Raw genomic sequence first — 21897 nt, 5'->3', positions numbered from 1 at the left:
AGTAACAGAAAAGCAAATGAATCGTGGTCTGAGTAACACATCCTCTCATAAAACAAGAAGTTGGGGTGAACACAGTGGTTGTCTGGTGTTGATCTGGCAGTCCAACAATGACGTCAAGGACAGGAGTGTTTTCAGTTTCTCTGCTTTGCCCTCCTTAGTGTTTTGGCTTCTTGTCTTGTCAGTTCTGGGAGTAAGATGTGGCCCAAAGCTGCAAGGGAGGCTGTGAAGGGGTTAGTAAGCTTTTCCAGCCTTGGTAGTAGAGGTGGGCAAGAGGGGTTAGGAATGGCTGAAGGGTTATCCAGCCAGCCGTTGGGCATAGACCAGCTGTGAACAAATAAAAATAAAAACAAATATATGTTGAATCATCACCACAAAAACAACAGATGCTCCTAGGAGTTTCCTACATGTGAATGGTAGTACAGTGCAAGCGTGTTATGGTGTGGAAGGGCATCTTGTAGGTCCCATTCCAGCAACGTGGCTGATCACCACCAAAGTGTGTGTGCAACACTGCAGGCTGGATTCAGGGAAAGCCGTCTGAAGTCCTGCTAGGCGGGAATGGAGCATAGGGAGGGAGGAGGCAGGGTAGCACCATTGTGGATCTACCTTCGCTCCAGTTTCCAGCCCATGATTCTCAGAAGCAAGAGGGCTGCTTTTCAAAGGTTAATGGTAGAGCTTGCTAATTTCTTTGTAAATTCCATTTTAATGTATAGATGCATTTAACTTAGGGCGCTGAGCTTCTGTTAGTAGCTCAAAGACTGATACCCCTTCAGCACCACTTTGAATTCCACACCTCTGTGCATGTGCATGTGTGCACACGTGTGTGCAAGGCTGCACCCTCTATTCACATCCCTGTGGCCCAGATCTGTTTTTCTCATTGCCTCACAGAATCCCAGTCTTGTCAGAGGACTGGTTTCCCTGCCCCGCACTGCCCAGTTTCTTTCCTGTTTCCTGTATCGGTGCGGTGCCATACGGTGACTCTTCTTTCCCCGTGGTGCTCAGTAGAGGCCAGCTCTCTGATCTGTGGCTCTTGCTGCTTTTGGTCATTTGGTTATTGTTGAGGGGCCTGCCACTCACCCATAACAGTGAGTCAGATGCCTTTGATCAAAACAATGGAAGTCGGCTGGTTTAAATGCAACTCCTCGCTCTCCCTCTAGTACTCTAGAGCAGGGCCTCTCAAACTTTCACGTGCACACGAATCACCTGGGGGTCTTGTTAAAGGGCAGATTCTGATCCGGGAGGTCTGGGGTGGGGCCTGAGACTGTGCTTCTTCTTCTTCTTTTTTTTTTTTTGCGGTACGCGGGCCTCTCACTGTTGTGGCCTCTCCCGTTGCGGAGCACAGGCTCCGGACGCGCAGGCTCAGCGGCCATGGCTCACGGGCCCAGCCGCTCCGCGGCACGTGGGATCTTCCCGGACCGGGGCACAAACCCACGTCCCCTGCATCGGCGGGCGGACTCTCAGCCACCGCGCCACCAGGGAAGCCCATGTACTTCTTTTTTGGGGGCGGGGTGGGGAGTGGAAAAATTATTTTATTAAGGTTTATTGGAGTATAGTTGCCTTACATTGTTGTGTTAGTTTCTGCTGTGCAGCAACGTGTCTGCACTTCTTCTTAGCTGCCAGGTGATGATGATGATGCTGGTCCAGGAAGCAGGGATCTCAGCCCTCAACCAGATTTCAAATGCTCAACAGCCACACATAGCTATGGCTACCACATTGGACAGCACAAATATTAAATATTTCCACTGTTGCAGAAAGTTCTACTGGACAGCGTTGGCTTAGAGTCTAGCCAGGGAGAGAAGCCTTGGTTACGTAAACAGACAACCAGATAATGTGGAGCCATGGACAGCGATAAAAGATTTAGTAGAGGGAGTCTTGTCAATGAATAACCTAGTGGAGAGGGAACCAGAGTTTCCTTGAGGAAGTGATGGTTGAGTTGGAGTTGGATCAGGTGGTAACCAGGCTTGTAGGGAAGTTGGGGAGGAGAGTGGAGGAGAGAGAATCCCGGAGTTCAAGCATGTGAAAGTGCCTCAAGATTGCACTCACGCTCGCCGGCATTGGATAAATGTCATTCCCCATGCACACTCATGTTGACTGTTTAATCCAGAACTGTGTGGAAGCACAGACCCTGGCTATCCCTGGTGAGCACAGGCTCTGGAGCCACATTTCCTGGGTTCAAATCTGCTTGCTTAAACTCTTAGTGCCTCAGTTTCCTCATCTGTGAAATGGGCAAAATAATATGTACACAGTAGAGCTGTGGTGAGAATTGAGTCAGTACCTGTAAAGCACCTAGGAGTGCCTGGTATACTGTAAATGCTATTGAGTTGTTGGCTGTTATCATTGTTGTTCCCCATGCCTGTGACTTGTGAGCAGGGGGCTGCCCTACCTCGAGCTCCTGGTAGAATCAAGGAGTATCTACTTGGTGCTGGCCCCAGCACTTGGGAGCAGGGCTTCTGGGCTCTGGGCTCCCACTTCCAGGTGAGCCAAGAGTTCTGAATCCTGGTGCCCCCCCCTCTCCACCCTGCCCAATCCTGTCCTCTCTGCTTTTAATCCTCCCAACTGATCCCATAAATGCTTGGTTTGGCTCTGCAGAAGGCACAGCAGTTGTAGTCATTTCCATGGCCTGTGAGCCATGTAGCCTAATAACAATCCAGCAAGGTCAGTCCCAACACTAACATGTCAGATTCACATCATTATGGATGTTAGGACTCCAGAGGTGGAAGCATCTCGCTGACTTCTATCAGGCTGAAACCCCAGTGCCCATTCCTGTCCCCCACGATGTGTCACTCAGGTACACATGGGGTGTCTTGATGCCGTGCAGCTACCACGGCCGGATCGATCGCTCACAGCTTTGAGATATCAGAGGGAGCGCTCCCGCCCTCCCATTTTACCTTTTTGGTTCCGGTGCCGCTGGGCCTGTGGTATGTGGTGGCCCTTATCTGGGTGGGGTCTCAGGGTTTAATCTCTTTTCCTGTGAGGGAGTTGAGGCCATTATCAGAGCCATGACCTTCTTCACTGGCCTGTCTCAGGTCTGTCCTGCTGCCAGCGCAGAGCCAGCGATTTTTAGCACAGAGAGTGACCAGTCTAAATGCTTGGGCCTAGATAGAGGATTTGCTGCACAGGACTGTTCCCAAAGAGACGTTTTTTCTAACCAGGTCAAGACATCACCATGACTTGGCCCATCCAAGCAATTCTTTTTTGAAATGAGATTTGATGCATGAGATGGGCCTGTATAATATCGTTAGATAATACAATTGTTGAGAATATTAGAGTTGGGACTTGAGTTGCTTTAAAAGTTGAAAGGGAAAAAAAAAAAAAGTTGAAAGGGGGTAGTAATGGTGGAAGTGGCTGAGATCACTGTTCTGAGAGGAATGAGTGTGTTAAGTGATTGCTGCCACCAGGTCTCCTGGGCTCTCTGTCTGAGGCTTGCTGTAACCCCCCATGACTCAACCACCTTCAAATCGCTGGGTTCCACTTGCTTTTCCGAAGTCGTCTTCGTTTTATTTTTAGATTTCCACATTTATGCCTTCGGGGCTTCTTGGCTTGTGTATCACACACACGTTCATATGTATGTGTGTGTATACACCCCTTTGAGTGCACACACACACACATCTCTTTGAGCTACATGTGTCTGTATAGTTGTTTTGTTTTGTTTATCTTTTTAGTGGTCCCAGCTGAAAGCCCATCTAGGACTACCAACCCCAAAGAAAAAATATCTTCGCTGTATCCTTGAAATACACCATTTCCTTATGGCCCGGAGGTGGTCGGATGTGGCCGTTGGGATTCGTCACTGCCCTTGGCCTCCGTGTCTCTGCATCCGTTGGTGGGTGTCTGTGGGGCAATTTCCTCCTCACGTTAAGTAAGCACTGGAGGGGCCCATGTGGCCCTTGGAGGCTCCTATATTTTCCTCCCATGGAGGCTAAAGTCAGTAGCAGGTCCCCCTTTGGATCTTGTGATCTTTTTCCATCCCTTGTGCCAGTTGGAATGGGGGTGTACTTTTACTTAACAGTGGTGGGAACCCTGCGTCCTTGCCCAGGGACTCAGGTCCGTTCTCGGGCGAGAAGAACCTTTATCTAGCTCCACAGGGTGGAGGGAGGCTGCTGGCTCTGACGTAGCTGCTGCAGGTTTGTGTCAGGCCACGTGAGCAGCATCAGGGAAGGAGCTGGGTGCCTGACAGAACCACGTTACAGGACCTTCGGAAAACATCCCCTCGGGCGCCCCGTTCACTTCTCAGGAGGAGGATGATAACTTACTCATGTAAGTAAGACCTTAAACCTTGACTGCAGTCATGAGCACCCCAAAATATTGCCTGAACCTCGCTCCCCAGTTTATAAGGACCCCAAGGATGATAAAAGCAAGACGTGAAATAAGCTTGTGAAAATCGACACATTTTCCTTTGCTGATGATTTGAGTCAGGACCCATCTGAGTTAACACCAGCCAACGAACGACTGATTACTATTAAGGAACAAGCCCCTAAGCGATGTGTGCGCGCTTCTTTTGCTGGGCTGTGAGAGCTCGGTTCATTTTGCCGCTCGCACACCTGACTTTTACGTGAACCTCTAAGCCCATCTCTTACTAGGATCTCCTTGGGGGCAAGGATTGGTTCATTTGCCTTGCAACAGTCCCTGGAACATCAGGGATGCTCTCTTTCAATGTGTATATCTTTGTTGGAAACACGACAGAGGTCCAGATCAATAAAAGCAGACCAGTTTCCTGTCCTTTGCTCTCAGGTTGGCACAAAGATGTGCCAAGTGCTCCGTGGCATCACTGAGCCAGGTGCTCCACGGAAGATCCTCTTCTTACCCAACTGGAAGTATTTTTCCAGCATGACCTGGATCTTAAAGGCCAGAACACAGCCTTCTGGAATTCTTAGAAAGTAGACACTGTGACAGGAAGGTAAATATTGACTGTCTTTAAAAGCCAGTGGAAGGGGCTTCCTCAGGCCCTAAGTAAAGTGAGAGCCCTTTGAGCACATTTACAGAGGTAAAGTTCTCAGTGATGGAGAGGGAGGCCTAGAAAAGGAGCGAGAGCTGTCTCCTTGCCTTCAGACGGGACTGTCCCACCCGGCGGGGAGTTGGCACTGTCACCTGCCTACCAGGCTGAGGAGGGGTGCTCCTGCCCACCCCCCACGTGAGGTCTCGCTCCCTTTTCAGTATCACCTGCAGCCCAAGGAGGTAAGGGGGCTCTGCTGTGAGCCTCACCTTGACCGCCTGAGAGAATCCAGTCACGGATCACCTGTTTTCTGAGCTGTTGTTCTCTCTGTGTAGAAATCCCAGGAAAATTCAGAGTGAGCAAAGCTTCCTTGGGCTCAGCCCCTACACTCCACCTCACCCCGTACCTCACTGGGCCTCTTCTTTCAAAGATGTCACACCTGGTTTAGACCAGGTGTGACATCTTTGACTTTTGCAGAAAAAGGATGGCTAGTGACGCACATTTGACTTCTTTGGAAACAAATTCTCCATTCCCAACTCTCTGGCAGAGCTCAAGGGAAGCGGGGAGGCTGAGGGCAGAAGGGACTGTCCACGCAGATGTGTGGGTTGGGAGAGCACATGCCTCTGGCAGCGCTGCTAGTCTGGCTTTACCTGGGACTCAGAGTGCCCTACGCTGGGCTCTGAATCCCTTCCTCTCCTCTGCTCAGGGACCTACAGCACCCAGTGGCCCTTCATTCTGCATCTGTAGCTGGGGAGCTTTTCTGAGTGACCCTTGGGGAACTGGTTACTAGTCGGGGTGGCCCGTTTGTCACTCAGTTAATCTGAGGGGGGGACCTGCAGTCTCCTACCTGCAAGGTGCCTGTGCGTGGGAGAGAGGGAGTGAATGAGAGAGGGTGTATGTAAGTGTCAGTCTTCTGTTTTCTTACTTCCAGTTAGTCCCCATTTTCAGCCTCACTCCCCACCCTTCCCCATGCCTGGCATCCTTGCTTCTCTCACCCTCTGGAGTTTACAGAGCAGATTACACCCTTCTTGTCCACATCTTTCTCTGATCATTTGTCTTGCTATCTCAGTTATGCCTCTTGTCCATTTGCTGTCGTCCTGTAATGGGCTAATTGCCTCTTTTCTGTTCTTTTCAATGTTGTAAGTTTATATAATTAAAAAAAATTCCTTTACTATCATTTTAGTGGAGCCTTAGAAGGAAAAGGAGATCAACACGTTTTCAATCTACCGTTCTTTTAACCAGAAGACCGTGGCGTAATTTGGAATCACTTCCTAGAATTCCACTCTATCTCTATAGCTGCTGTTTACCCTGTCTTGGCATTTTACAAATTTATATTTTGCCCACCCGCCTCTACCTGTCCATTAGAAACAGCGTATGAGCATCTTTGTAGCCAAATCTTTAGGCGTATTATGATCTCCTAAGGGTGAATTTCTGTAAGTAGAATTTCTGGGTCAAAGGATATGTAAAACTTTAAGGTATTACTGGTGCATATTGCTAAATTTCTCTTCATAAATATGACACTACTTTGCATTCCCACTAGCCATAGATGAATGTGCTTGTTTCTCCACACTCTTGTTGATACTGGGTGTCTCTGAGCGTGTATGTTTGGGTATATAATGTGAACACTCTGTGAGATAGATCCCTGGCTCAAAATGCCTGCACATCAAAGTTTGGATAAACATTAGTCAACTTACCATCAGTTTATGAGCATGCTTGCTTCTTCCACATTTTTACCAACACTGCACTATGATATAAAAATCTTTTCCAGTTTAATAGGTTGATTTTATTGATTTCTCCCAAGGTTGAGGATTTTTCATGTATTTATGCCATTTGTATTTCTTCTTTCATGGACTGCTTGTAACCCATTTTTTTCTTTGTGTGTTTATCATTTTCTTGATTTTAAGCTCTCTTTATATATTAAGGATATGAATATGACAATTTTTTTTACATTTTGTTGACATTTCACTTTGTTTGCCTTTTTTGTTTGTTTACACATCCAACTGATAAGTTTTTTTCTTTTTTTTATTTCTGAGATATATATTTTAAAGTAATAACTAGAATTATGACTTATAACATTATACCAGAACATATAAGATTTTTAGAAATTTCATGTAATGTCTGAAACATTTATATTAACATATTTCCATACAAATAACCCAAGGAAAGTTTAGTATTAGTTGTTTTTTTGTTTGTTTGTACTGCAGGTTCTTATCAGTCTGATAAGTTTTATTATTAAATTAAAAAAATTTTTTTACTTATTTTTGGAGGCACTGGGTCTTCATTGCTGCATGCGGGCTTTTCTCTAGTTGCGGAGAGTGGGAGCTACTCTTCGTTGCGGTGTGCGGGCTTCTCATTGTGGTGGTTTCTCTTGTTGTGGAGCACGGGCTCTAGGTGCACGGACTTCAGTAGTTGCGGGCTTGTTGCTCTGTGGCATGTGGGATCTTCCTGGACCAGGGCTCGAACCGGTGTCCCCTGCATTGGCAGGCAGAGTCTTAACCACTGCGCCACCAGGGAAGTCCCTCTGACTGATAAGTTTTAAACGGTAAAGTTTATCAGCCTTTTGCCTCTGTGGTGTGCTTCCAGAATTACCTGAACCTTGGGCTTCTGGGGTGTCCTTTATTTCTTCATTTGACCACACCTGAGGGATGGGCTGGCTGCACATGTGAATGTGACTGAGTTCCAGCGTGGTCCTCAGGTCCTGCAGAAGGAGGACAAGGTCACCATGGACAGTTCTCCGGGGGCTGCTTAGCCGCAGTGGGCATGGGAGGTTGGTCCTGGGGAAGAGGCAGCCCCGCCTGAGACCCAACGTTATTGACCCAGGATGCGGCTGGCAGGAGTGTTCCAGGACCCACCTCACATTGGGGTGATCCAGAGGCAGAGGGTGAATGTCATGAGGGGTATGGACGTGATGTGGACAAGCATGGCTGCTAATCTCAGTAAGCCCCTCCTGCCACTAACAGCTGGCCTCAGGGCAGAGGTGTTGCTCACTGGGAACAGTGATTAAGAGGAGGGGCTCTTCCTGTCCAGATCGGATCTGATCGAGCTTAAGACGAAGTCAGGACAAGACAAGTGGGACCAGGGCTTTAAAGGGCCCACATTAATTTGGTTCAACTCAGGCTTTCTGTGATAAAAGCATAGAACAGCCTCAAATGACACAGGACAATGTTGCTTTGATGGCTTTACTTCCAATTTGTGTTTCTCCCCAGTGCTTACCTTACCAACTTGCCTCCTGCCTCTGCATTTTCCAGATTTACCCCTGGTGAGACGTGCTTGGGGAGGAGGCCGAGGGGGGCGGATGCTGGTAAACTGCGTTCAGAGCATAAGCTGGGGACTTCCAGGATTGAGGGGACTTGGAGCCTCATTTTCCCCAGCCATTAGCCCATGGGCTAGAAATAAGATCTGTTTCAGAAATGTGTGAACGGTGCTGAAGGGATTTTCATAAACTTTCAGCAAAGTGAGTTCTTCAGACCTATTTGCGATACTTTGACCAAACCTTCAGAGTGGCCTTTAAGATGCTGTCTACTATGGGGTGGCTATTCAGATGTATAATTCTACATTGACTCCTAAAAATTAGGGATAGGAATTGGGATGTAAAAACCGTAAGAAGCTGGATTGTGATCATTACAAAACTGCTACTTCCTTCTGCTCCTCAGACACACCAAGTTCGCTCCCATCTCCAAGCCTTTGCCCCTGCCACGCCCTCCGTCTGACCTGCCCTCCCCCAGATCTGGTACAGTTGACTCCTTGTCTTCATTTAGGTCTTGCTCCAATGTGGCATTCTCAGAAAGCCCTTCCCCACAACCCTAGTTAAGGTAGCACACCCCCGCCCCCATCGTGCTATCCTCTCTCATATTGCCTTATTCTCTTTTCTTCATAGCAGTTACGATATCAATGATAATAGTAATAGCTAATATTAGGGAGTACCAACCACATGCCAGATAGAGTTATAAGAGCTTTACTTGTATGAATACATTTGATCCTCACATTAAGTGTATGAGAAGAATATTATTATTCCCATTTTACAGATAAAGAAATCAAGTCCAGAGAGAAGTTAATGTCATAGTTTGGCCCTGGGAGTCTTCTAATCAGTAAACATTTATTAAACACATATTATGGACCAGGACCAGGCTCTCTGCTAGGATTAGGGGATCCAAAAATGAGTAAGTCATTGTCCTTGCATTCAAGTCATCAGGAGACCAGTGTTCCAGACCAGGCTGGGCCAGTGGCTCCTCTCTGAGACCCTGGAGCAAGTTGCTTACACAGATATATGTGCTTTAATTTTCCCATCTGTAAAATAGGAATAAAGGAACCTGCCCCAGCTAGTCCTCTGCATTCTTGGAAGATCTGTTGGTGAAATCACTTTGAGATGTGCACAGGGTGGTGCAGATGTGGGGAGCCATTGGGCATCCTCACTCTGGAACTAGGAAGCAGCAAACATATTCTCTCTTCCTACCTGGATGAGGGAAAGGTAGATAATTAGCTACCACTCATCTCTGTCTTGGTGGTACCAAGTCCTTATCAGATTTCACCCCCTTCCCTTACTTGCAGTCATTTTGTGGTATCAAGCAATTCTTAAATGTCTAAAAGAGTCTAGCTAGAATCTCAAAATCAGTTTTTGGTCCATTGATGTAAGAGATGTTGTACTTATATAACTGGTCAATAGGATTATGGTATGTAGGGCAGCTGTCCCATCTGATTGAAAGTGGTGAGTTTTATTTTCCAGGGACTCCAAAATCCCTTGCCTACTGATGGTACTTTTTTTTTTTTTTTTGTGGTACACCGGCCGCTCACTGTTGTGGCCCCTCCCGCCGCGGAGCACAGGCTCTGGACGCGCAGGCTCAGTGGCCATGGCTCACGGGCCCAGCCGCTCCGCGGCATGTGGTATCCTCCTGGACCGGGGCACGAACCCACGTCCCCTGCATCGGCAGGTGGACTCTCAACCACTGCGCCACCAGAGAAGCCCTGATGGTACTTTTTTGAAGGAAGTTGTTCTTATTCATCATTAGGCTACCAGCCTGGCTGTTTAATTCCAACAGCTGGTGTTATTCTGAAACCAATGCAAGAGCACTGTTTTGGTTTCTGTGGTTTTGCCAAGGCCATTAATTAAAAACAAGCTCGTGATAATGGATGGGATGTTGGTATGTGATGGGGAAACAGCCCTGTGGAAAGGAATTCTTGCTCCTTGTCATCCTCTTGAGATGGACTTTAAAGAATGGGTGACCAGACCTTTCAAGTAAAGCATGCCAACGTGTCTGACCCCATCCTCCTAAATAGTATGTGAGAGGGAGCTTTGGTCGCTGGTTCTTGCCCTGGGCCTCACCCGCCTTTCTATCATCATGGTTTTTTTCCTGTGTCTAATTTGTTGCATGATCTGTTAATAACCAAACATGCCCTCACAAGCTGGGGAATATTTGCGTGATAAAGCAATTATGTGATAATCTCCCACTTTCTAAAAGAGACAGGCATCAGGACTGCACACTCTGGGCAGCATCCAGGTGCCAGAGCCTATTGACTCTGTTCTTTCATTCGTTTGTACTGTTGCCATCTAACTGTAGGCCCCTGTCACCCCATCCATCCTCCACCTGTCCGTCCATCCATCCATCCACCCATCCATCCATCCATCCATCCACCCATCCACCCATCCATCCATCCATCCATCCACCCACCCACCCACCCATCCATCGATCCATCCATCCAGACATCCATCCATCCAACCACCTGTCCCATCCAGTGGATCTCTTATTTTTGAGCACTTATTATGGATCAGGCCCTGAGCTAGGGCCTGGGGATGTAAAGATGAGTAGGTCACCATCCTTGCATTCAAGTGATTCATACAGTAATAGCAGGACATATGAGAGTTCAGTGAAGTGTTTCACGCTAGCATAGTTGGGGCTTAATATTCCCACTACCAAGAAAAGGCAGGGCTTCCCTGGTGGCACAGTGGTTGAGAGTCCGCCGGCCGATGCAGGGGACACGGGTTCGTGCCCCAGTCCGGGAAGATTCCACATGCCGCGGACCGGCTGGGCCGCTGAGCCATGGCCGCTGAGCCTGCGTGTCTGGAGCCTGTGCTCCACAACGGAAAAAAGACAAGCTAGGTGCTTACCTATATACATCCTCCCTCCTTCCGTCCCTACCGGCCTCTCATCCTTCCACAGATATTAACACCTACTAGGAGCGAGTCCCTTCCTTGTGTGTATCTGCACCTTCCCTCGGTTTGACATTGGTTCATTTCCCACCCATGTAATTCCCTTACTGCTTCAGGCATGTCACCTGATCTGAAATTTGGGGCAACATCCTGTTCTAAAGGTAAAGTTCCAGCTCCTGAGCTTGGCGTTTTGGATCCCTCCACTGTGCTGCCCCAGCCTGATGACCAGCCTGTGTCTCACTCGTCCTGTGACCAGCAGACCTACTCACTGCTCCCAAACGTGTCTTGCACGCTGCCATCTCCCATCTAATTCCACTCACCCTTCAAGGAAAGCCTGGGAAGGTGTGTTGCCTCCTGGTTTCGGCCCTGGAGGCAAGCATGGCTATTTTCATTGGATGCCCGTCCTACCACATTGTATGGTTACCTTTCTGTGTATGTCTGGCTCACTTTCCTTTTGTCACGTGGATGGGATTCTTGCTTCATATATCTTGGTTCTCCTCAGTGACTAAAGGGCCTACATATGGAAGTCACCATCTCTATTTGCTAATTAAAATTGGGGGAAATTATACATTATTTATCACCTCTTCCTGGCAGTCCCTTAGTTCTGCTGCTGAACTAGACAAGGTTGAAATTACCACTCTGGGTCAAATGTGTGGTTTATCTAATCCATTTTTAAACTCTCAGATAATGGAGAGTGTGAGAATGTGTGCTATTTATTCTCCATCTGCCCCCACCCCCACCCCGATCTATTTCTGCCACGCTGTGTCTGGGGAGGCTGGCCCCTATGGATTACATCAGCTGGGCTCCTTTATTTTACCTTCTGGTTTCACTGGGTTTGGCCAGTAGGAGACACCAGCAGGAGATACAAGAACAGGAGGAGAGAGAGGTTGGAGTATTAATCCCCCTGATTTCTGGCAATGGCTTCTTTTCCATCTGCAGCCCCTCTCCCAGTACTGGAGAATCACTGGGCTCCAGGAACAGTTGTTCCCTCCCCTTTCCCTTCTAACTTAGGGATGATCAAGGCTTCTTGCTGGTTTCAGCCTTGCTGGGTGCCACACCATATCTTGTTGGTTCCCTTAACCCTTCCTACACCTCTGTAACTGGTCCATTCATTAAATTATTTCCATTTAAACCTTTTTGAGTGCCATCTATAGTATTACCGAGAGTCAACCTTGCAGGCTTAGTTATCAGCCCATGAATTGATCTGTTTCATTTTCTTACAAAAGGGTTTTGGGGTTTTTTGTTTTTTTTTTTTTTTTTCGATGCGGAGCACACATTCAGAAGAATCTATGGTAAAAATAACAGTCTCTTGGCTTCTTCCCTCCCTAACTTGTCACTCTCCCTTGAGGCAACCTCTTGTAACTCTTTCAATTATCTTTCTCTGACATTTACCTCCATATTTAAAAGTAATGTGCTTTTGTTTTACTCCTATTTTAGAAATTACCTGCTTACTTCCTGTTATGATAGATGACGATTTAGCTCGCTTATACCACCCTCCTACCTCCCCTCCCCACATCCTCACAGTATAGTTGTATCGTTATTTATAGTTCCTCTACTTGGTTAGCTTTATAAGTAATATTTTTACTATCATATTTCTCACTTGTTAACAACAGTATCTCGACTCCCTTAATCAGTAAGATGAAGGTATCAGTGCCCTTACCCCAACTGCCTTCCAACTTTCCAATTTCTGTCACCTCTATTTTTACTTTTACATTGTTAAGGGTGATAACACTTACATTTTTATTTTGTAACTGCCAGTAAAAACTGTGCTGTGTCTGTAGTTTGACTCTAAAGACTGAAAAATCAGCAGATAGGGCTTATGTGATTGTGAATGTAGAAACAAGTTGTGAATTGACAGTCTAACCCTCCGACATACTTGTTTGGTTTGCCTAGTGATTTTTTTAAAAAGTTTCAGCCAACATTTTAAAATAAGGAGAGTTTTCCTAACAGATTCAGAGTTTGGGATATTGTTTTAAAGGCTGTAAGATCTGGTCTGACGTTCCATATGGCAACACTCTGCTGGAGGCTGCCCGCTTTAGAATGGGCTTTCCTACTCCAGTTTGCTGCAGTCCCTACTACTCATACAGTGTATGCATGTGCTCAGACTCCTAGCCTGCTGTGTTCATTTACTTATTTACCTGACCCTGAAGGCGTTTAAGTGTGTGACCCTGATGCCTGATCTGTTGTCCTCTTTGGAGTCCATAATATGTATTTCCTTTATATATGTGGCTTTATATTTTTTTTTTTTTTTTTTTTTTTTTATGCGTTACGCGGGCCTCTCACTGTTGTGGCCTCTCCCGTTGCGGAGGACAGGCTCCGGACGCGCAGGCTCAGCGGCCATGGCTCACGGGCCCAGCCGCTCCGCGGCATGTGGGATCCTCCCAGACCGGGGCACGAACCCGTGTCCCCTGCATCGGCAGGCGGACTCTCAACCACTGCGCCACCAGGGAAGCCCCTTTATATTTTTCCAAGAGTATGTCATTGCCTTCGTTTTTTCCCCCCACCAATTGCTATTATCATATCCTCATTTTTTTCCTCCCAAACTCTCTAGCCAGTTGGGTATTTTATATGTTCTCCCTTCCCCCCAGAGTTCTCTATCCTCCTCAAGTTTGACCTGGTTGCTGTCTAGGCCTGCTACACAATTGACATGTGGGATTTTCCTGTACTGTTATACTAGGTTAGTTCTGCTGCTTCCTGGATCTCATCTTTTCTTTGGGTCCATTCATTTTCCTCAGAGAAGGAAATTCCTTTTTTTTTTCTAATGCTTGGGAGAGTAGTTACCTGGCTGCCCCATGAGTACCAATGGCTCAACTGTTCTGACATCAGATTTTATATAATCCCTGCCTCCCCCACCCCGCCACCTTTTCATCCTCACATTTGATTCCTGCCCTCCGCTGCCTTGGCAGCTCTGAGTCATGAGCCTCTTGGCCGTTCTGCCAGGCTGATGGACTCTCATAATATCTGTGCCTACTACAGGGTCAGGCTCCCTGTGGCTACCTCATCAGTTTCTAATCTTTCATACTCTGTCTCTTTTCCACAAAGTTGTCCCAGCCTCTTTTCCAGTAGCCCTTACTGTTCCCTTTGTTGTTTGAAGTTATATCTTACAAAAACTTATTTCACTCTCATCTTGGTGATGATGTGTCTAGATGGAAAGAGTATAAATGAATGCAGTTAATTTGTTGTCCACCATCTAAAGTAGGTGTTTTTAATCCTAAATTTACCTCTTTTAGGATTTAGAAGTTTCTTGTGTTATCAACATGTTTATCCAATTCATAATTTTCTTTTAACTATCAAATTTAGATCTTGTACTAACATTGTTAAGGCAATGGTAGCTGCCATAATCACCTCCCAGTTCTCAGGGGCTTACCATGATTGAAGTTATTTCTTGCAGCTCTAACAGTCAAATGCAGCTGTCCTGGCATGACTGGCGTTCTTCCACAAAGTAATTCAGGGACCCAGGCACCGTCCGTCTTGTGACTGTGCTCTACCTTAGAGGATACATTCTCAACTGGGGCAGTATCACGCTTAGGGGGGCAAAGTTAGCTCCTGGGGCCAAAAAAAATCTCATTTTAATACATAAATCACAGATATACATTTGGTACATAAACAGATAAACAGTGTATTAAAATTTTCCTAGGCGGAAGAAGACACCTAGGGAAAAAGTATCTGAAAACGCTCCTTACAAGGGCAACAGTGATGAAAGAAGGTTGAGAAACACTGCTACCGGGCCTAGGAGTATCCTGTGTTCAGGTGGAAGGGAAAAAACAAGGTGGTGAAGGCTCACCCACTTCTTAACAGTCTTGGCCCCCAAATGACAGAGACCTCTTCGCCCACATTTCATTGGTGAGCTCTAGTCACGGGTCCCACCTTGCCACGGGAGGAGCTGGGAGGTGTAGCTCCGGGCTAGGCAGCTGCCTCTCAGTGACAACTCTCAGCTAAATGAGGGGGAACACAGATTTTGGAGAACGGCTGGCCTCCAAACACAGGGGTCAGCAAACTTTGTCTTACAGAGCCAAGTAGTAAATATTTTAGGCTTGCGGGCCATGTGGTCTCTGTCACAACTGCTCAAGTCTGCTTATTGTGGCCCAAAGCAGCCATAGACACTATTGACATGAATAGGTGTGGCTGTGTTTCAATAAAGCTTTATTTACATAAACAGCTGGCTGGCTGGCCTGCAGGCTGTGGTTGACCAACCACTACCGATCCCTACACCTGATGACCATTCCAGAGCTTTTCCACTGCCTACTTCTCCTTGCCTCTCAGGACCTAACCCAGGTTCTTCTACATTCCCTGTGCCGAGACGGGACCTACAGCTGCCCCTTAACTGAGTGAGGAGTCCGTAGTTTTTCTGTGAGAAGAGTGGGATGGGGTATGACCCTCAACCAAGTGAAGTGTACAGGTCCCAAGTCTGGAGACAAGGAATGCATATTGCACGTGACAGTATGGTATTAAGCCATCCCTACCTCCAATCTCCACTGCCACCTGACACGGTAGGAGGCCGAGTACCTGGCACATGTAGTAAGTGCTCAGAATATGGGGACAACTCCTGTATTCAATGTTCAGGGGTCCCTTAAAATACCTGCATTAGGTGAAATAAGTCCTCAGAGGATCTGCGCTCTGCCTCTCATAACATTAGAAACTATACCATATTTTCAGTGGATTATTTCAATGATTAAAGCTAATAGTTTAATAACACGGCCATATGCTCACATTAGAAACGGAATAGAAAACTACATATACAATATGATCTCAACCATCGTATTTTAAAAGTTTAGCAAAAAAAAAAAGGAAATATTCTCACAAAACGATGGGATTATGAATGGCTATTCTTTTTCTCTTGTGTATGTTTAAAACTTTTACAGTGAGCGTGCTTTCTAGGTGGAGGAAAATAAGTGTTATTTTAAAACTATAGAGGAAGGGAGTCAGCGCTGAGTGCGAGTGGTAATGAGGGCGTCTGCCCGCTTGTGGGCGTAGACATGGACCCAAGGATTCCACCAGCAATTCTGTCGGAACAAGTCCCTCTGAGGCAGCCTGTCCTGCTCACCCTCCCCCAAATTAGAAAGGTTTCTTTACATAGCGACTATGGAAGGGTTCCAGCCTGCTTCTCCACTGAGAAATTCTTCTCATTTCTAAGTGATGAGAACCTCATCTAGATTCTGTTTCCGCTGAGGCGGGACCAGCCTCTCCGAATGAATCATCTAGATTATCAATAGGGTGAGGAGGAGAGGCGCCCGGGGTTAACTGCGTGTCACAGGCATTGGTCATCTCGGCCTCTCCCCGGTAGGCTTACTTGACTTTGGGGAGAAATGAAATCACTTGCACCCCAAAGTGCTCTCTGTGTTGGACCACCAGCCCGGCGGCCTGACCTCCAGGTGCCCCTGCCCCCCAACGGAGCAGAGAACAACCCATTCTGTAGTCGTAAGCAAATTCAAGATCATACCCAAATGCCCGTAACTGTCCAGGAACCCTCTGGGTTCCTCATTTGCCTCTTCCAGGTATTGAGTGATTGGGTTTGGGGGCCCTCCACCCATGTCCTGCCCACCTGAGTCCCTTCTCTTCAACCCTTGGCTGTTTCTTCTGGTGATTTTGTTCTTCATTCCTGGGCTGTCTACACACTGCCTCAGCCTGTGCCCTCCACACTCATCAGACCTGTTGCATTCTCCAGCTCTTAGCCCCTTCACTAGGACAGGGTGGCCCCTCTCCCCTCACCCAGGGCCCTGTCTTGACTCTCAAGGGACATCATCTGCTTGAAAACAGCTCCCCGTGGCCTCCGTCTGCTTGCCCATAGCCTCCTTGCCTCCCTGTATTCAACCTCCTCTGTCCTTGTTCCAGGACCTCCCTCTTAGCTCCCAATTAGGTTGGAGGAACCTTATCCCAGCTCTTTGCCTCCGCCCTGGCTCCTGTGTTCTGAGATCTGGTCCTAGCATCCTCTCTTTCATCTCAACACACATACCCTGGACGTGCACGTGATGTACGCGCATGTGTAAGGACCACACTCCGGCAGGCACAGGCACTGGTTAGTCCTGTGTGTGCACGTGGACTCCTTACGGTGACTTGAGAGACCCTATACCAGGGCTTCTTAGCCTCAGCACTATTGATGTTTGAGCCCGATAATTCTCTGTTGAGGGGGGCTGACCTGTGCATTCAAAAATGTTTAGCAGCATCCCTGGCCTCTACCCACTGGATGCCAGTATCATGTCCCCAGCTGTGACAACCAGCTGTATCTCTGGACATTGTCAGATATCCTTTGGAGGACGAAATCTCTGCAGGCTGAGAACCACTACCCTACATGTCGGGGACCCCCTGTCCCCCCCACCACGCCTCTGCTCTGTCCCACCCACTGTGCCTGCCTTGTGCACACCGATCCCTGCCTCGGGGCCATTGCTTCAGCTGTCCCTGCTGAGTGTCCAGTGTTCTCCACTCAGATTTTCACTTGGTCTTCTGGGCCTCAGCTCAACTTTCACCTCCCCAAGGCCTTTCCTGAGTGCCCTGTGGGAGCAAACCTAGTTGCTTCATCATGTTTACATGAGAAATATTATCCGAGGCACCCAGCCTCGGATTTGGAGTTGAGAGATGAAGACGGGTGGGTGGCAGAGTCAGAAGGCTGCCAAGAAGCCCCTCTCGCCGGCTTATGTAATTCGCTCCGCGGAGAGAGAGCACAGTGGGGCTCAGCAAGTGAGTCCCTGGCTGCTTGTCATGTGAAGAAAACTGACGGGAACGACACTTTTCCTCCTCTGCTTCCTGCCCTGCTTTTTTGTTCTTTGTATCGTGAATAATGTGAATACAGGAGCCTCATACTTGGAGTTATTTTTACAAGGTCTCATCTCTGCTGCAGATGACTCAGAGCTGGGGCCTTCTCTTGAAGACGTTTCTTGGGAAACGCCAGAGAGATGCTGCGCCCTAGGTGAGCTGGGGGTCAGAGAGGCCCCTGACCCATCTGGAGCCATGTCCACTGGGCAGGAAGTGGGGCTGGAAGGAAGGCCTTGCTGAAGGCCAGCGCTTCTCCCGGCTTCCCTCTGCCTAGCCATCCCTGCCTTTTCCTCACCATCCTTTTCTGCTCCAGCAGAAACGACCAGGACGGCCTGCCAGTCTGGAGAAGAGAGAGGGCACTGCCCCCAAGGTTGGCCCTGCAGGCTGCTGGTAGACAAGGCCCCAGCAGGCTGGTGGCTCTAGTCTAAAGGTATGAAAACTACCTGGACAGTGGTCACCAGGCCCTGAGGGAAAAGGAGAATCAGAGAAACCTCTTCTCATGTCTCCAGCCGCCCCTGCTGCCCATGTTCTTGGGGTGTAAAGGCTGCATCTTACTCTCTATTTCTTCCATGTCTGGTGCTAAGACCCAGTGAATGTGTGTTGAATAAAGGAATTAATGAAAGAGAAGCACCTTTTTTATGTGTAAAGCTGAACTACCTGGGCATGCGTATAGCACAGAACCTCATGCCGTGGAGGATGGTGGGTTCTGCACCTGCTCCAGAAGATGGGCGTGCCCAGACCTCAGCACACGTGGACTGGAAGTTGTCATCACTCTCGGCACGGGCATCATCTGACTTGACCCCTCACTACCACTCTGAGGGGCAGAGGTGTCGTTTCCTTTTACAGAGGGTCACGGAGATCAACAACAGCACGCTCAGTGCTGTGCAGTTAGTAACCGGCACAGCTGAGTTCTTCTGCCCTAAATCTGCCGATTCTGTGACTGTTGCCCTGACCCTGTGATGCCCTAGAACCTCAGAAATCCCAGAAGTAGAGACTCCCTTGCTTTTGGAAAAGACTCCACACCCTCCTTCACTCACAGCTGCAGTGCTGTCCTTCCGGAAGATCTGGTCCTTTCCCTTCTGTTCTGCCTGTAGCGGAATTGCTGGTTCTCACCCATCTGCTCCCCAACAACTCTTGGGAGAATTGGAAGGCCCCTCTCAGACACCTCTGATGGTTCTAGAGAAAGGGGGATTTGGGGGCATACACCCTTTTTCCTCCTGCTAAAATTCTCTAACCCCCCAACTCCCTTTCTTGCTGTCTTCTCCCAGGTCACACGGTCCCCGACTTACAACCCAGGTGGATGGAAAAGGTTTCAAGTTGATCATTTGGAACTCAGAATGCATTTCTCCATAGAAGTAGCTTGAACATGACGCTGAGTCTACCTGTAATATATCTGAGATAGAGTATTAATAACATTGGCCAAGTAGAGAGCTAGTATTAATATTAATGATTTCATTAATTAATTAACTAATAATAAGCCATCACCATCTCTTGCCTGGAAGACTGTAGCAGCCTCGTCACAGGTCTGGCCTTTTCCACTCTTATCGTCCTATAGTTTGTTCTCTATGTGAAAAGCTGATCAAGCCCCATCTCTCCTCTGCTCCAAGCCCTCCAGTGGGTTCCTATCCCCGTGACCTGGCCTGTTCCTGCCTTGCCAACCTCACATGCCGGCCTTTTCCAGCTCCAGAAAGCTTGTTTCGCCAGAGGAGTCAGCAGCCGCTGTTCCCTCTGCTTGGAACTCTTGTTCCTCCTCGAATTACCTGGTACAATCTCAGTTCATTCAGGTCTCTGCCAGATGACACCTTTTCAGTTGCCCCAGGACACTTCAGAGAGGTGACCTCAGATACCCATCCCCCATCACTCCTCTGCACCCCTCCCCTTCGTAGCACTGATCATACCCATTCCACTGCTGGTGTATTTGTTTACTTGGGTCCTGTTGGTCTCCTCCACTAGGATGCCAGCTCCACAAGGGCAGGGACCTGGTTTGTTTTATTGGCCGTTCTGCTTTCAACGCTGGAAGAGTACCTGACATATGGTAGGTGCTCAATAAATACTTTTAAGTAAATAGATACATGAATGAACGAACGATGTGTCCACACCTGACCTATAGGCAGATTGTGGTTTCTTGTGGAATTTATCACACATTCCAAACATCGAAAATTAACTTCTTCGGGCTTCCCTGGTGGCGCAGTGGTTGAGAGTCCGCCTGCCGATGCAGGGGACACGGGTTCGTGCCCCGGTCCGGGAAGATCCCACATGCTGTGGAGCAGCTGGGCCCGTGAGCCATGGCCGCTGAGCCTGCACGTCTGGAGCCTGTGCTCCGCAACGGGAGAGGCCACAACGGTGAAAGGCCCGCGTACCGCAAAAAAAAAAAAAAAAAAAAAAATTAACTTCTTCATTTCCCAGCCCTTGGGATTTGAAGTGTAGGGACCTCATTTTAGTAATGAGTTCGTTGATTATTCTGGAAACCAGGACTTCTTACTCTGCATTCTTGGCGAAAATAGATACTCTTCTCCGGTTCTGAATTTGGCAAAGGAGGGGGGTGGGCACTTTGGTGTCGTGAGTCTCCTGCCTCGAGTTTTACTGAGAATGGCCATGTATTTTTGATTACTCTAGCTGGGTGCTTCTCACCTCGGCACCACTGACACTTTGGACCGGCTAATTCTTTGTTGTGCTGTCCTGTGCACTGCAGGATGTAAGATGTTTAGCAGCATCCCTGACCTCTGCCCATATGATGCCAGTAGAACCTCCCAGCTATGACAACCAAAAAATGTCTACAGACATTGCCATTCCCTCGAGGGACGAAATCATCCCAGGTTGCAAACTACTACTCTACCATGTGCTGGAAGTCTCGCCACACCCACCCCCCGCAACAAAGAGTTATCTAGCCCCAAATGTCAGTGGTGCCAAGTTCAAGATAGCCTGCTCTAGCACAGCACTGATGGAATGTTCTATTTTCTGCTGCCCAGTGGTAGCCACTTGTCACATGTGGCTGTGGAGCACTTCAGATGTGGCTGGTACAACTGACGAACTGAGTTTTTAAGTTTATTTCATTTTAATTAATTTTATTAAGATTGTTTTTATGTGGACCATTTTTTTAGTCTCTATTGAATTTGTTACAATATTGCCTCTGTTTTATGTTTTGGTTTTTTGGCCCCGAGGCATGTGGGATCTTAGCTCCCCGACCAGGGGTCAAACCCACACCCCCTGCATTGGAAGGCGAAGTCTTAACCCCTGGACTGCCAGGGAAGTCCCCATTAGTTTTAATTTAAATAGCCACTTAAATAGGCTAGTGGCTACCATATTGGATAGCACAGCTCTAGAGAAACCTGTGCGGCTCACACTTTAGTGTCACACAAGTCATCTGGGGAGAGCAGAGTCTGATTCAGCAAACCTGGGGTGAGGACTGAGAGTCTGCATTTCTAGTGAATTCCCAGGAGATACCAAGGACCTTAGTTTTAGTAAGATGACCTAAATCTCTAACCTAAAGATCATATAAACACAAAAATGACATTTCTGCTGCCTGGAAGGGCTTGTTAAAAGACACAGTGGTATAGTATGGGGTGATGGGGAAAATATGGTCTGTGGAGTCAGACAGATACTGGTACGAATCCACTGTTACTCAGCTGTGTGCCCTGGGCAACTTACTTAACCTCTCTGAGCCTCAGTCTCCTCAACTATAAAACAAAACAGTGATCATTCCCAACTTGCAGTGTGATTCTGAGACACTGTATTTGAAAGCACCAAGCCCAGTGCCTGCCTGGCCTATACTGGGCACTCAGGAAATAGCAGCAGGTGTTACTGATTCATCTAAAGTAAAGACGTCATTTACACACATCAGCCCTTAACGTTTAGGCCATGCCTGAGACCCCCCATGTCAGAATCACTCAGATGTTCTTTGGAAAAGCAGATCCCTGGGCCCAGCCCACACCTACTGAGTCAGAGCCTCTCACGGTGGGGCCCTGGAAGCTTTGTTTATTGTTGTTTTTAATTGAGGTACAATTCGCACAGCATAAAATCAACCACTGACCATTTTAAAGTATAGAGGTCAGCGGCATTTAGTGCGTTCTCAGTG

The 21897-nt window shown here is 47.8% G+C and overlaps 1 protein-coding gene across 15 annotated transcripts in view; it reads left to right on the top strand.

Moving 5' to 3' along the window:
* TRERF1 (transcriptional regulating factor 1) overlaps positions 1–21897 on the top strand; it is a 250496-nt gene that overhangs the window by 154171 nt on the left and 74428 nt on the right. The window contains exon 1 of one of the 15 annotated variants that reach the window (XM_032648295.1): positions 19821–19857. The exons of the other annotated variants lie outside the window; for them this stretch is intronic. The gene's annotated coding sequence lies outside the window, so the exon portion shown is untranslated. Of the gene's footprint in view, positions 1–19820; positions 19858–21897 lie in introns of those variants that run through there. 15 annotated transcript variants of the gene reach the window in all.

This window comes from Phocoena sinus, chromosome 11 (assembly GCF_008692025.1).
Source record: "Phocoena sinus isolate mPhoSin1 chromosome 11, mPhoSin1.pri, whole genome shotgun sequence".
In the NCBI taxonomy this organism is placed as follows: domain Eukaryota; kingdom Metazoa; phylum Chordata; class Mammalia; order Artiodactyla; family Phocoenidae; genus Phocoena; species Phocoena sinus.
This window is presented reverse-complemented; position numbering and strand designations above follow the sequence as displayed.